We start from the raw sequence: 11,783 nt of genomic DNA on the forward strand, positions 1-11,783 counted from the left end.
CGTGGTGCCTCATGACCACAGGGGGGTGATGATAGCACATGCCCATGAAACCCCATCTTCAAAACACAATAGTGCGAAAACAACACTCAAAGCATTAAGACATGTTTCTTACTGGCCAAGAATGCAAAAAGATGTAAACCACTACGTCAAAGAATGCATGATCTGTTGCCAGCTCCCACCTGCAAGAGCTCTACATCAATCTACTGGCATTTCTTCATCTAAGATGATGTAGTGAACTAAGCCTCCGGTCAAAACCTGACCCTGAGGACTTTCATGGGACAGGAACTGTTATTTCATTGATTTGAATCCAGAAATACAAATTAAGCTCATCCAGAGACTTTCTAATTTGTATCCTGAACTAATCAGTTGAAAGAACACTCTCTTTTTATATTGTCATTACTATTTTTACAAATGTCTTGATAATCAAAAGTGTGTTTAGTTCAAACCATTTTAAATGTTGAAGTGAACTACTCATTTTAAATCAACTGTGAAACAGTATTAATGATTTTTTAATCCTCATTCAAATTAGCAATCAAGTTAATGTCTGTTACAAAGTAATTATGCAATTTTTGATCTTCTGTCTGAAATGAGAAGTAGTGATGTCGGTCAAAAGTCGGAGACAGTCAGAAAGAAGTTATTGGAACGAACTGTCATGTTTTTAAACCTCTCAGACAGAAATAAGAAGCTACTGGCACCTGTAGTCTGTCATTTCTCCAAAACATTTCTCTGTCTGTTCCCAAACATCTCACTGTTTTTCTGACTTGTAGTAACCCTCTGACGTCACTAAAACCACACCCCTGTTGGTTCTTTCAACCAATCAGGACTTCCCAAAAGGGACCGGAAACAGAACTCTTTAAAAGTCGACACTTCCTAGTTCCAGTTAGTTCTGGGGGCACAGGAGAACAGGAGTTCTGGGAGACATGAACCGAAGTTCCGAAGGAGAACAGAAGTTCCATGGAGAACAGAGAGTTCTGCTGAGAAGGAAGACAGTGCGACTTTGCAAGGGTGAAGTCCACGGTGGTCATTTTCTAAAGATGACACCTGTCTGGAGTGTTGATTCCGGTCATTACGCCAAAGACCTATTCAACATCTCAGGAGTTCAGCACGTTTGCTGAAATTCCACTCAACTTAATCCTATCTTTCGGGGAAGTTTATTTTGGAAGCTGGGCCAGTCAGCCTCGTCATCCCAAGTTGATGAGACGCGGATAAATCCCTGGAGGTAAAAAGACTCAGCCTTGCTGGACGCCAGGAGAAGACCTCTCTGAAACCCCACCAAGGTAAAGAGTCGACGCTCGGGTACATCTAGCCGAAATCATTGGGAAACGTGCTATCTGGTTTCAAACAAGATAACTCCCCATCTTTTCTTTATTATCTTAGTTAACCCTAAGTATCCACTTTCCCTCCTTAAACTTTACTCCATCTCTTCTATCTCGCCAGTAAAAAGATAAGCTAAGCCTGCAGACATTAATTTAAGACCTAAGGATATGTCTGTTGTTTTCAGTTGCAAGTGAGAAATCATGGCCGTATGATTTCTCATTGTAAAGCTCATTAATTAAGCTGTGTTATTGTAATCAATCAGAATAATCAAGTGTACAATGTTTTGATGTTAAAATTTGATTCTGTTAATAAATGACCACATTCATTTTGATGGGTCAAAGAAAATTAATGTCTCATGTCACTGATTAGACCATCTCCGACACAGTACTTCTAAGCACAATATCACTTAGTCCAGAAAAATGAAAGAATCCGTTTAAATTAAGTATAATATCATGTACTTGAACTAGTCCAGATATTATAACATGTAAGAGAGCACCCTTGAGCTAAATCCATCTCTTGGCTCTCTCACTACAATGATGAATGGTCGACAAATGACAATTCCTGGATACCCATACTACAAATCTGGTGAGAACACGCAACCACCAGTACATGAAAGATCGGAATAAACAACCGAGAAATACATTCACCTTTAATAAAAAGTGTCTTAACAAGACAACTAAGCAACTCAAAACATACAGTGACCAAAAAGCCTCCCATGAAAAGCTTTAAGTGGGGGAAGAAAACGGTCCAGTACACTTCCACACCACCCACTGGACAGAAAGCTTCCAAAGCTGGAATGCTCACCCACAACATCCTTCCAGGGTGTACAAGAATACATCTAATAACAGACCAACTGTCTCCAGTTGTGTACTCAAACGAGATCAAGCCACACAAGGCTCAAACTAAACAACTAATCAAGAAGAGTTTTAAACTAAAAATCCTAACTAAAACCAAAATTTAGGCTAATTAAACTACAAAATTCAAATAAATCTTACTCTTCTTAAATTAGAAAATCTCAAAACATAAGATTACAAATCTTTAAATTAAATTTTACTTTCAAAAGAAATAGGTATGGTAAAACACCTTAAACCTTACAACAATACACTTTAAAACAAATTCAACATTCTTTGACCACTAGATCAAGCAACACAAAGCAAAACAATCAACGGTCGAAAAGATAACAACCCACAAGTGGGGGAAAGCTACTTCTGGTCGTCATCAGAATCGTTCTTGTTTATGTTCACATTCAGCTGATCAACGTGTTAAAGTTTGTTTTAAAATTCATTCAACACTCACCACGTGAGTGATCCATTTTAGCAAACAAAGTTGTTAAACAAAATGAACTAAGCCTCCTAAATTTTTGTTTACGTATTTTTACACCAAATTTCTTATTGCATGCTTTATTTTTCTTCAACATTTAATCATTAGCCTACACATTTTGTCTACATACCCGTATACAAAAGTAGAGGCATTAGATTATTTTTTCTTATTCAAGAACACTTTGAACAATTTATTTTGTCAATTAAGTTGACATTAGATTTGCATGCATGCAGATTTATCTTTAGGATTCCATTACATGAACAAAGCGCTTAGACACGTAGTTTAGATGGTCACCAGAAGTCACCAGATGGATACCATCCTATGCCAACGTCCGGTGGTCCAGATGAACACTGTCCTGATGCATCATACAAATGGTCCAATCCTTCATCCAGATGACATCACTGCATCATCCAACTGATCCAGTCCATCATCCAGATGACACAACGGTATCTCCTGACGATCCAACCCATCGTTCCAGAGAGTGACATCAACATGCCTTCCAGAGGACCCCTTGGCCTTCACATGGAACACCCTTGAGTTTCCGTTCCCTTGAAGGTGGAATTATCGCTTTGAACTCAAATGGAATACCTTTGCCTTTCCTGTTTCATGTTGTGGAATTAACCCTTCGAACACTTGGAATTAACCCTTTTGAACACACTGGGAATAACCTAGAACATTGATCCTTTCCCTATCTGGAATTATTCCTTCAGACTTCATATGGGATAACTTTAACCTTGTTTTCCTTCCATGGAATTATAGACTTTGACTTTTGGAATCTACTACAACATTCTTGGAACATTCCTGAGGTGTGGACGACGAGTTTTCAATTCACAACCATCGGGGTTGAAAATCGAAAAGTGTGGGAATATGTAGGTTAACACCACCTTTGAACAAAGTTCACCTCATCTCAAAACAAACATCATTCATGTGTGTGTTTTAAACTGTTAAAACAAGATGCATTTATTCCCTTGGGAACGAACAGACTTTATTTTACAGGTATTAAAGTCAGCCTTGTCAAAGTGTTGGCCACTTGTTAATATAGACTTATTTCCCACGAAACGGACAGATCGTCTGAATGAGAGCTGTGGTTCATTTTTGACCTCGAGGTGGGACACCTGCCGAGGAGTTTACTCCCAGGATTTTCCCAGGGAGATAACAGTTTTAAAAGAAGCCTTTGTTTCAGAATAACATCCTCTTTTCAGGAGATGAACAGGACACCTGTTGGGCGAACATTACATGTTTTTTTCACAGTGTCAGAACTGAATGTGTCATAGAAGATGTCTGTGTTAAAGTAACCTCTCTAAGATAATCATGTTTATTTTTCTCCTTTTAAAACAAGTGTGGCTTTTTAAAAGGCAGACAACTAAAATGGACTGTTATTTTATATTAAAACATGACAGAGTTTATGAACCATATCTCGTCCGGTGGGAGGTCCTAAGTCAATCTGTAACACCCAGACAGACATTTCACTTCTCAGTTCTTCTCCACCACTGACTACACACTTCACCGCTCCTTCTACATGAAGCCACTTCAACTTCTTCCCTAGTGAGATGTCCAGGGAAGAAGCTTTTCTGCAAACGTCTCAGAGAAACCTGACTGAACCAGAGCCATAGCACCACAGAGTGATAAATCCCAGCTGACTTCAGAGCCAGTGGCCGGACCTTCGTCCCTACAACGGTGATCGGTGACTTTTGAGGACACAATCCGCCTTTCAGTCACCGGAACATCTCAGGCCTTGCTGGTATCATCATAAGCAGTTGTGGACATTCTGACAGCTCGTTCTGGTGAGAGAGACCCTTCAATGCACTTTCTGGTGACCATACATTCACAATAACATTAATTTAGATACACCACAGTTAATTTAGACAATTTTAACTCCACCCCAACAAACCAGTCCAAGATTCTACCTTTTATAAAAAGTTACCCTGAATTTAATAATCGGATAACCTTTGATCCAAGGTCATTTTGTTACTAATTTGTGTATTAATTTTTATGAATAAGCTTAATCAGTTATGTACATCGGAATATTATTTTTGTAATAAAATACATAAAATTAACTAAAAGTGTGATTATTTTGACATATCTGTGTGTATTAACTGATTTAATGCTCTTTAAGCACAAGAAAAAATTCACGTTTCAGTTACATTTGAGGGTAGAGACTGATTTATTTTCCTCTCCAAGAGGTGGTGCCCGCTGAACGAGGTTATTTGCATAATAAATGCATATCTTATGAGCTTGACTCATAACTAATAAATTATATAGATATTCGATCAACAAATCCCTCTACATATTATTGGTGCCCCGTGTGAGGCTCGTTAGAGAGCATTCTTATACAATGCACACAGAAAAAGTATTTTCTATGCTGGTTCTTGAATTGTGAGCATAACTGTTTTAAAAAACTGCATTCTTTGATCTCTGCTCCAAGCTACGTTCCTCTCATTCTGCTGTGTCGGTCTGCTCCAAGCTGCATGTCTGTGTGCCTCATTCTGAAGGTGGGGGCCATTCTCACACCGCGTCTGCTTCTCCATTTTAAATAAATATGTTGCATGCATTTTATAACCAAATGAGTGAAGCTGATTTAAACCTAAGGGTTTAAGGATTTGATCAATCCAGTTTTCAAAATTTTAAGTGAAAGAGTTTAGATTTTTAGCTGCTACGAACGGTAAAATCTATAATATAGAGTGGGCTTCCGGTTAGCAATTAGCTAAACAAAACGCTAACGCCCCGTTTAATGACTAAACGGTGAAAAAGTCCTAATATGATTCACTAAGGCAAACCGACAGTTACGTTTTTATAATGAAAAGTTTAAACAGCAAAAAATCTGTTTTTAAACCATCCAAAAAGGTGTTTTGTATCGGTAATAGCAGCTAAGCTGAGAAGCTAAGCAAAGCTAACAGGCCCACTCCGGCTAAAAGTGACACTTTGTTCGTCCAGATTCTGTGAAAAGACTTTCATGTCATGTTGATCGCTTGTTTAAGCTTCGTTTTCGCCGCGAAAAGTTGAAAATTGTGTAGTGATTTTAACAATGCTTGTGCTAACACAAAGGCTAATAATTCTAGCTCCAGAACATCCACCATTTTGAAGAGAGTTTGACCCGGAAAGAGAAACGTCAAAGCTCCACCTCTTCTTACACGCGTCTTTCCAAACAGCGCCATGGTACATAGTGGTCAAAGAAAGTACTACACTAAAAATAAATTTTAAACTACTGGAAGTTACACCTTAAAAATGCCTTAATAAATTTAACAGACTTAAAAACTCTTACAAGTAAAATTTAAGTAAAGCATTTGTGGATAACACATCCATCCATCCATTTTCTTCCGCTTATCCGGGGTCGGGTCGCGGGGGTAGCAGCCTAAGTAGGGAGGCCCAGACTTCCCTCTCCCCAGCCACTTGGGCCAGCTCTTCCGGGGGAATCCCAAGGCGTTCCCAGGCCAGCCGAGAAACATAGTCCCTCCAGCGTGTCCTGGGTCTTCCTCTGGACCTCCTTCCGGTGGGACGTGTCCGGAACACCTCACCAGGGAGGCGTCCAGAAGGCATCCTAAACAGATGCCCAAGCCACCTCAACTGGCTCCTCTCGATGTGGAGAAGCAGCGGCTCTACTCTGAGTCCCTCCCGGATGATCGAGCTTCACACCCTGTCTCTAAGGGAGAGCCCAGACACCCTGCGGAGAAAACTCATTTCGGCCGCTTGTATCCGAGATCTCATTCTTTCGGTCACAACCCAAAGCTCGTGACCATAGATGCGGGTGGGAACGTAGATCGATCGGTAAATTGAGAGCTTCGCCTTTTGACTCAGCTCTCTCTTCACCACGACAGACCTATACAGCGCCCGCTTCACTGCAGACGCTGCACCTATCCGCCTATCGATCTCACACTCCGATTTTCCCTCATTCGTGAACAAGACCCCAAGATACTTGAACTCCTCCACTTGGGGTAGGACCTCCTCCCTGACCCAGAGAGGGCACTCTACCCTTTTCCGGCTCAAGACCATGGCCTCGGATTTGGAGGAACTGATCTTCATCCCAGCCGCGTCGCATTCGGCTGCGAACCGCTCCAGCGAAAGCTGTAGATCACGATCTGATGAAGCCAATAAGACCACATCATCTGCAAAAAGCAGAGATGCAATCCTAAGGCCACCAAAACGGATCCCCTCAACACCTTGGCTACGCCTAGAAATTCTGTCCATAAAAGTTATGAACAGAATCGGTGACAAAGGGCAACCTTGGCGGAGTCCAACTCTCACTGGGAACAAGCCCGACTTACTGCCGGCGATGCGGACCAGACTCTGACACCGGTCATACAGGGACCTAACAGCCCGTATCAAAGGGCCCGGTACCCCATACTCCCAGAGCACCCCCCACAGGGTCCCCCGAGGGACGCGGTCGAACGCCTTCTCCAAGTCCACAAAGCACATGTAGACTGGTTGGGCAAACTCCCACGCACCCTCCAGGACACTGCTGAGAGTGTAGAGCTCGTCCAGTGTTCCACGGCCAGGACGAAAACCGCACTGCTCCTCCTGAATCCGAGGTTCGACTATCCGACGGACCCTCCTCTCCAGAACCCCTGAATAGACCTTACCAGGGAGGCTTAAGAGCGTGATTCCCCTGTAGTTGGAACACACTCTACGGTCCCCCTTTTTGAATAGGGGGACCACCACCCCGGTCTGCCAATCCAGGGGTACTTCCCCCGATGTCCACGCAATATTGCAGAGTCGCATAAGCCAACACAACCCTACAACATCCAGAGCCTTAAGGAACTCTGGGCGAATCTCATTCACCCCTGGGGCCCTGCCACCGAGGAGCTTTTTAACCACCTCGGTGACCTCAGCACCAGAAATTGGAGGGCCAGACCCAGAGTCCCCAGGCTCCGCTTCCTCAGTGGAAGACGTGCCGGTGGGATTGAGGAGGTCTTCAAAATATTCCGCCCACCGACCCACAACATCCCGAGTTGAGGTTAGCAGTATGCCACTCCCACTATAAACAGTGTTGGTGGCATACCGCTTTCCCCCCTGAGATGCCGGATGGTGGACCAGAATTGTCTCGAAGCCGTGCGGAAGTCGTTCTCCATGGCCTCTCCAAACTCCTCCCATGCCCGAGTTTTTGCCTCAGCAACCACCCGAGCCGCATGTCGCTTGGACTGCCGGTACCCATCAGCTGCTGCCGGGGTCCCACAGGCCAAAAAGGCCCGATAGGACTCCTTCTTCAGCCTGACAGCATCCCTCACCAACGGTGTCCACCATCGGGTTCGAGGGTTGCCGCCGCGACAGGCACCGACAACCTTGCGGCCGCAGCTCTGGTAAGCCGCCTCGACAATAGAGGCACGAAGCATGGTCCACTCAGACTCAATGTCCCCCACCTCCCTCGGAACATGTTCAAAGTTCTCCCGGAGGTGGGAGTTGAAACTCCGTCTCACAGGAGACTCTGCCAGACGTTCCCAGCAAACCCTCACAATACGTTTGGGTCTGCCAGGTCTGACCGGCATCCTCCCCCACCATCGAAGCCAACTCACCACCAGGTAGTGATCAGTTGACAGCTCCGCCCCTCTCTTCACACGAGTGTCCAAGACATGTGGCCGCAGATCAGATGAGACAATGACAAAGTCGATCATCGAACTGCGGCCTAGGGTGTCCTGGTGCCAAGAGCACATATGGACACCCTTATGCTTGAACAAGGTGTTCGTTATTGACAATCCACGACGAGCACAGAAGTCCAACAACAGAACACCACTCTGGTTCAGATCGGGGGGCCGTTCTTCCCAACCACACCCCTCCAGGTCTCACTGTCATTGCCCACATGAGCATTGAAGTCCCCCAGCAGAACAAGGGAGTCCCCAGAAGGTGCACTTTCCAGTACCCCCTCCAAGGACTCCAGAAAGGGTGGATAATCTGAACTGCCGTTTGGTGCATAAGCACAAACAACAGTCAGAACCCGTCCCCCAACACGTAGGCGGAGGGAGGCCACCCTCTCATTCACTGGGGTGAACCCCAATACACAGGCACCAAGTTGGGGGGCAATAAGTACGCCCACCCCTGCTCGGCGCCTCTCACCAGTGGCAACTCCAGAGTGGAAGAGTGTCCAGCCCCTCTCAAGGAAACTGGTTCCAGAGCCCGAGCCATGCGTAGAGGTGAGTCCGACTATTTCTAGCCGGAACCTCTCAGCCTCACACACCAGCTCAGGCTCCTTCCCCACCAGTGAGGTGACATTCCACGTCCCAATAGCCAGCTTCTGTAGCCGAGGATCAGATAACACATTTTAAACAAATTAGCCAACATTTTTTTTTTTTAAATTTTACAATATTTTCAGTTATAAATCCAAAACTAAGCTGGAAGCTTGAACTTAATAAAAATATTTGTCCAAAGAAAATTAATTTTAACTGAAATACTCAGTTTAACTAATCACTCTAAAGAATTTGGCATACATTGGAAATGTTTAAAAAAATAATAATTGAGCCGATTATACTAATGTAATATTTGTTGATATTAAATGTTTATTAATTTAGTTTTAATTTTAAGAGTAGAGCAACCAAGCTCCTTCCAAGAATTAAGCACTTTTTTAAAACAACTTTTCATCAATAAAGTCTTAAATTAACCAACCTCTCAGTGTAACGATTGCGGTGTACCCAGAATGAAAGACCAGAACTGAACAGACACCAGGACTCAGATAATTTAAATTGTTTATTTACAGGTTGGTGAATAAATATCAATGAGGGAAACGGGAACACCTGGGGAGAGAGCGGTAATTTAAAGGGCTGTGGTTGGATAAGAATATATTTTGTTGAATAATTCTTACGGTGCGTAGCAGGAAAACAGAATGTGAAGGTATCATGTCCAGATGGTGTCCAGTGGCACAAGGTAGTGATGTTACCTCTAACACGAAGCTTCAAAGCATGCTTCAAACTCGATAGGGTAGTTATGCTGAAGCAGTGGGCCGGAGCTTGCTTCATGTGACGTCACCGATGACATGTGAACCACTTCACTGCTTCATTCAGACCGAGTCAGCTGACTGCTTCGAGTTGACAGGCGGAGTTTCAATCATTTAGCGCGATTCAGTGTATTTAAGATGCTCAAGCCCCGGTTCACATCCCCGTTCTACACATATACATTATGAACAGCTCTTGTTTTTATATTCAGACAGTGGTTAATTTGAGCCGGATCCTGTCAGAACAAGATCCTGGAACTCTATAATTTTGACCGCTCAGATCCGCCAACTCCGCCCCTAAAAGTCCAAAGTCATTGCGCATTTTTATTTTGATTATTTATTAAAAGTACAATGAGTGGATGTTCTGGCTGCGCCACGCTCCTGCCAGCAGAGACGCGGACTGCATGTCCCGCGGGGAGCGTCTTCATCCTCCTCCAGCTGTGCGCCCTGAGACCGTTGTTTTACGCACAGCGTCTCCAGACAACTCTGCAGGACGCGCGCACAACTGCTGTGTCGGAACTCCTGCATACATTACAGTGCACAACATTTTAGATGTAATAAATAAGCTTACAGTAAAAAAAAACAAACAAAAAAAAAAACGAGTGAAATCTTTGATGTGTATTACATCAAGTATCAAAACAACGGCACTAATTAGTCAAAATAACAGCGATCAAAATGTTGAAAAGACAATTTATCTAAAATAAATGGATGGATGGCAGTGAGACTGGAGCAGAACACACAGGACTGAATTCAGCTGAGAAGAGTTCAGGTCGGCAGTGTGTGTGTGTGTGTGTGTGGGGGGGGGGGGTGTTATAACACCTGACAAGACTGTCAAGGACGTGCATTCATACACAGGCACAGTAATTTCAATTCAACCTTTATTTATACAGGTTTAGCCTTGAGCCTCGTCAAGAGAGACCTGTTTTTAACCAGTTTATTCAAATGTTTAACAACCTGTTAAAATACACCAAAATGCAGGAAATGGCATCTTTTTTTATTCCAATTTTTCTGGGGGAGGACACACGGACCCTATATTTAAATATATACTATATTACACCACTAGATGTCACTGAAATGAACCTTTGAATGAATGAACCCAAGTTCAATACAATTGGCAAAGTGGTTCAATACTGCTTTATTGCTTCATTTGGCCATCACTAGCACAAGGTGAAGCAACAAGTAGATTTAGGCAAGTGGTGGAAGGCATCCAGCAATTGTAGATAGGCAGGAGGAGTCACAGTTCACATGGAACTCAAGCAGGGCAGGTACAGCAAGATCCAAACTGAGGAAGCGCAGAGGAAAAAACACAATATTAGTTTTTACTAATATCACTGCATAACTAGCCAGAACACAACTACCGTTGGTAGGCAATGTCTCAGCGCCTGCAGAGTGGTTCCTGAATCTTCTTATACTCCTCCTGGGTGTTGAGTTGATCATCTGCAGCTGGAGCCAATTAGGAGTGTAGAGGAGAGAGGAAGGCAGGGTGCAGGGTAGGATCCTTACACTCAGAAGTAAACACATTTGTAAGATAAAGCCTAACTTTAATATATATTTTTTTGCTTAAATGGGAAATAAATAAAGTCACAAAAATGGCTTTCAGCTCTAAAGAAGATGACACTATCTCTTTGTTTTCTGATTCAACCAAATTAGACAACAACCTACACTTAAGTTCACAGCTTGAAAAACAAAATACTCTGAAACATCAATATGACTCCAGGCTGTCCAATGCACAACCCTTACAAAACAAATTATCTTATGCTGAATCAAAGTTGAAGCTTCTCAATCAAGAATATCTGAGAATGCAAAGATATGATGATTTACAACAGAAGTTGATTGACACACAATCTCAACTTTCTAATGAAATCAAAGCTAAAACTGAGATGTTTACATCTCAACATAAATCATATGATAACAATGAGTTTATCCTTGAACAAAATGATATCTGTCTTACTCATTTACAACTCAAAGATGAAAAAAATCAAATTTTTACAGGACCAGCTTTCTGAAGCACAGAATCCATCCAACTTGAGGTTACGACCTCCTCCTGGCATCAATGTCAGATCTTTCGAAACTGGCCTAAACACATAAGTAAGTAAGTAAGTAAACTTAGTAAGTAAACTTATTTCACCAAATCACATTTCCAGATCTGATGACTTGGAACAAAACGGTGAGTATCCATGGACTTTCGAGTCCTCCAATGAGGTAAACAGACATTACCCTCCAAACAAAC

The sequence above is a fragment of the Nematolebias whitei genome, chromosome 5 (assembly GCF_014905685.2).
Source record: "Nematolebias whitei isolate Nwh7 chromosome 5, NemWhi1, whole genome shotgun sequence".
NCBI lineage: Eukaryota > Metazoa > Chordata > Actinopteri > Cyprinodontiformes > Rivulidae > Nematolebias > Nematolebias whitei.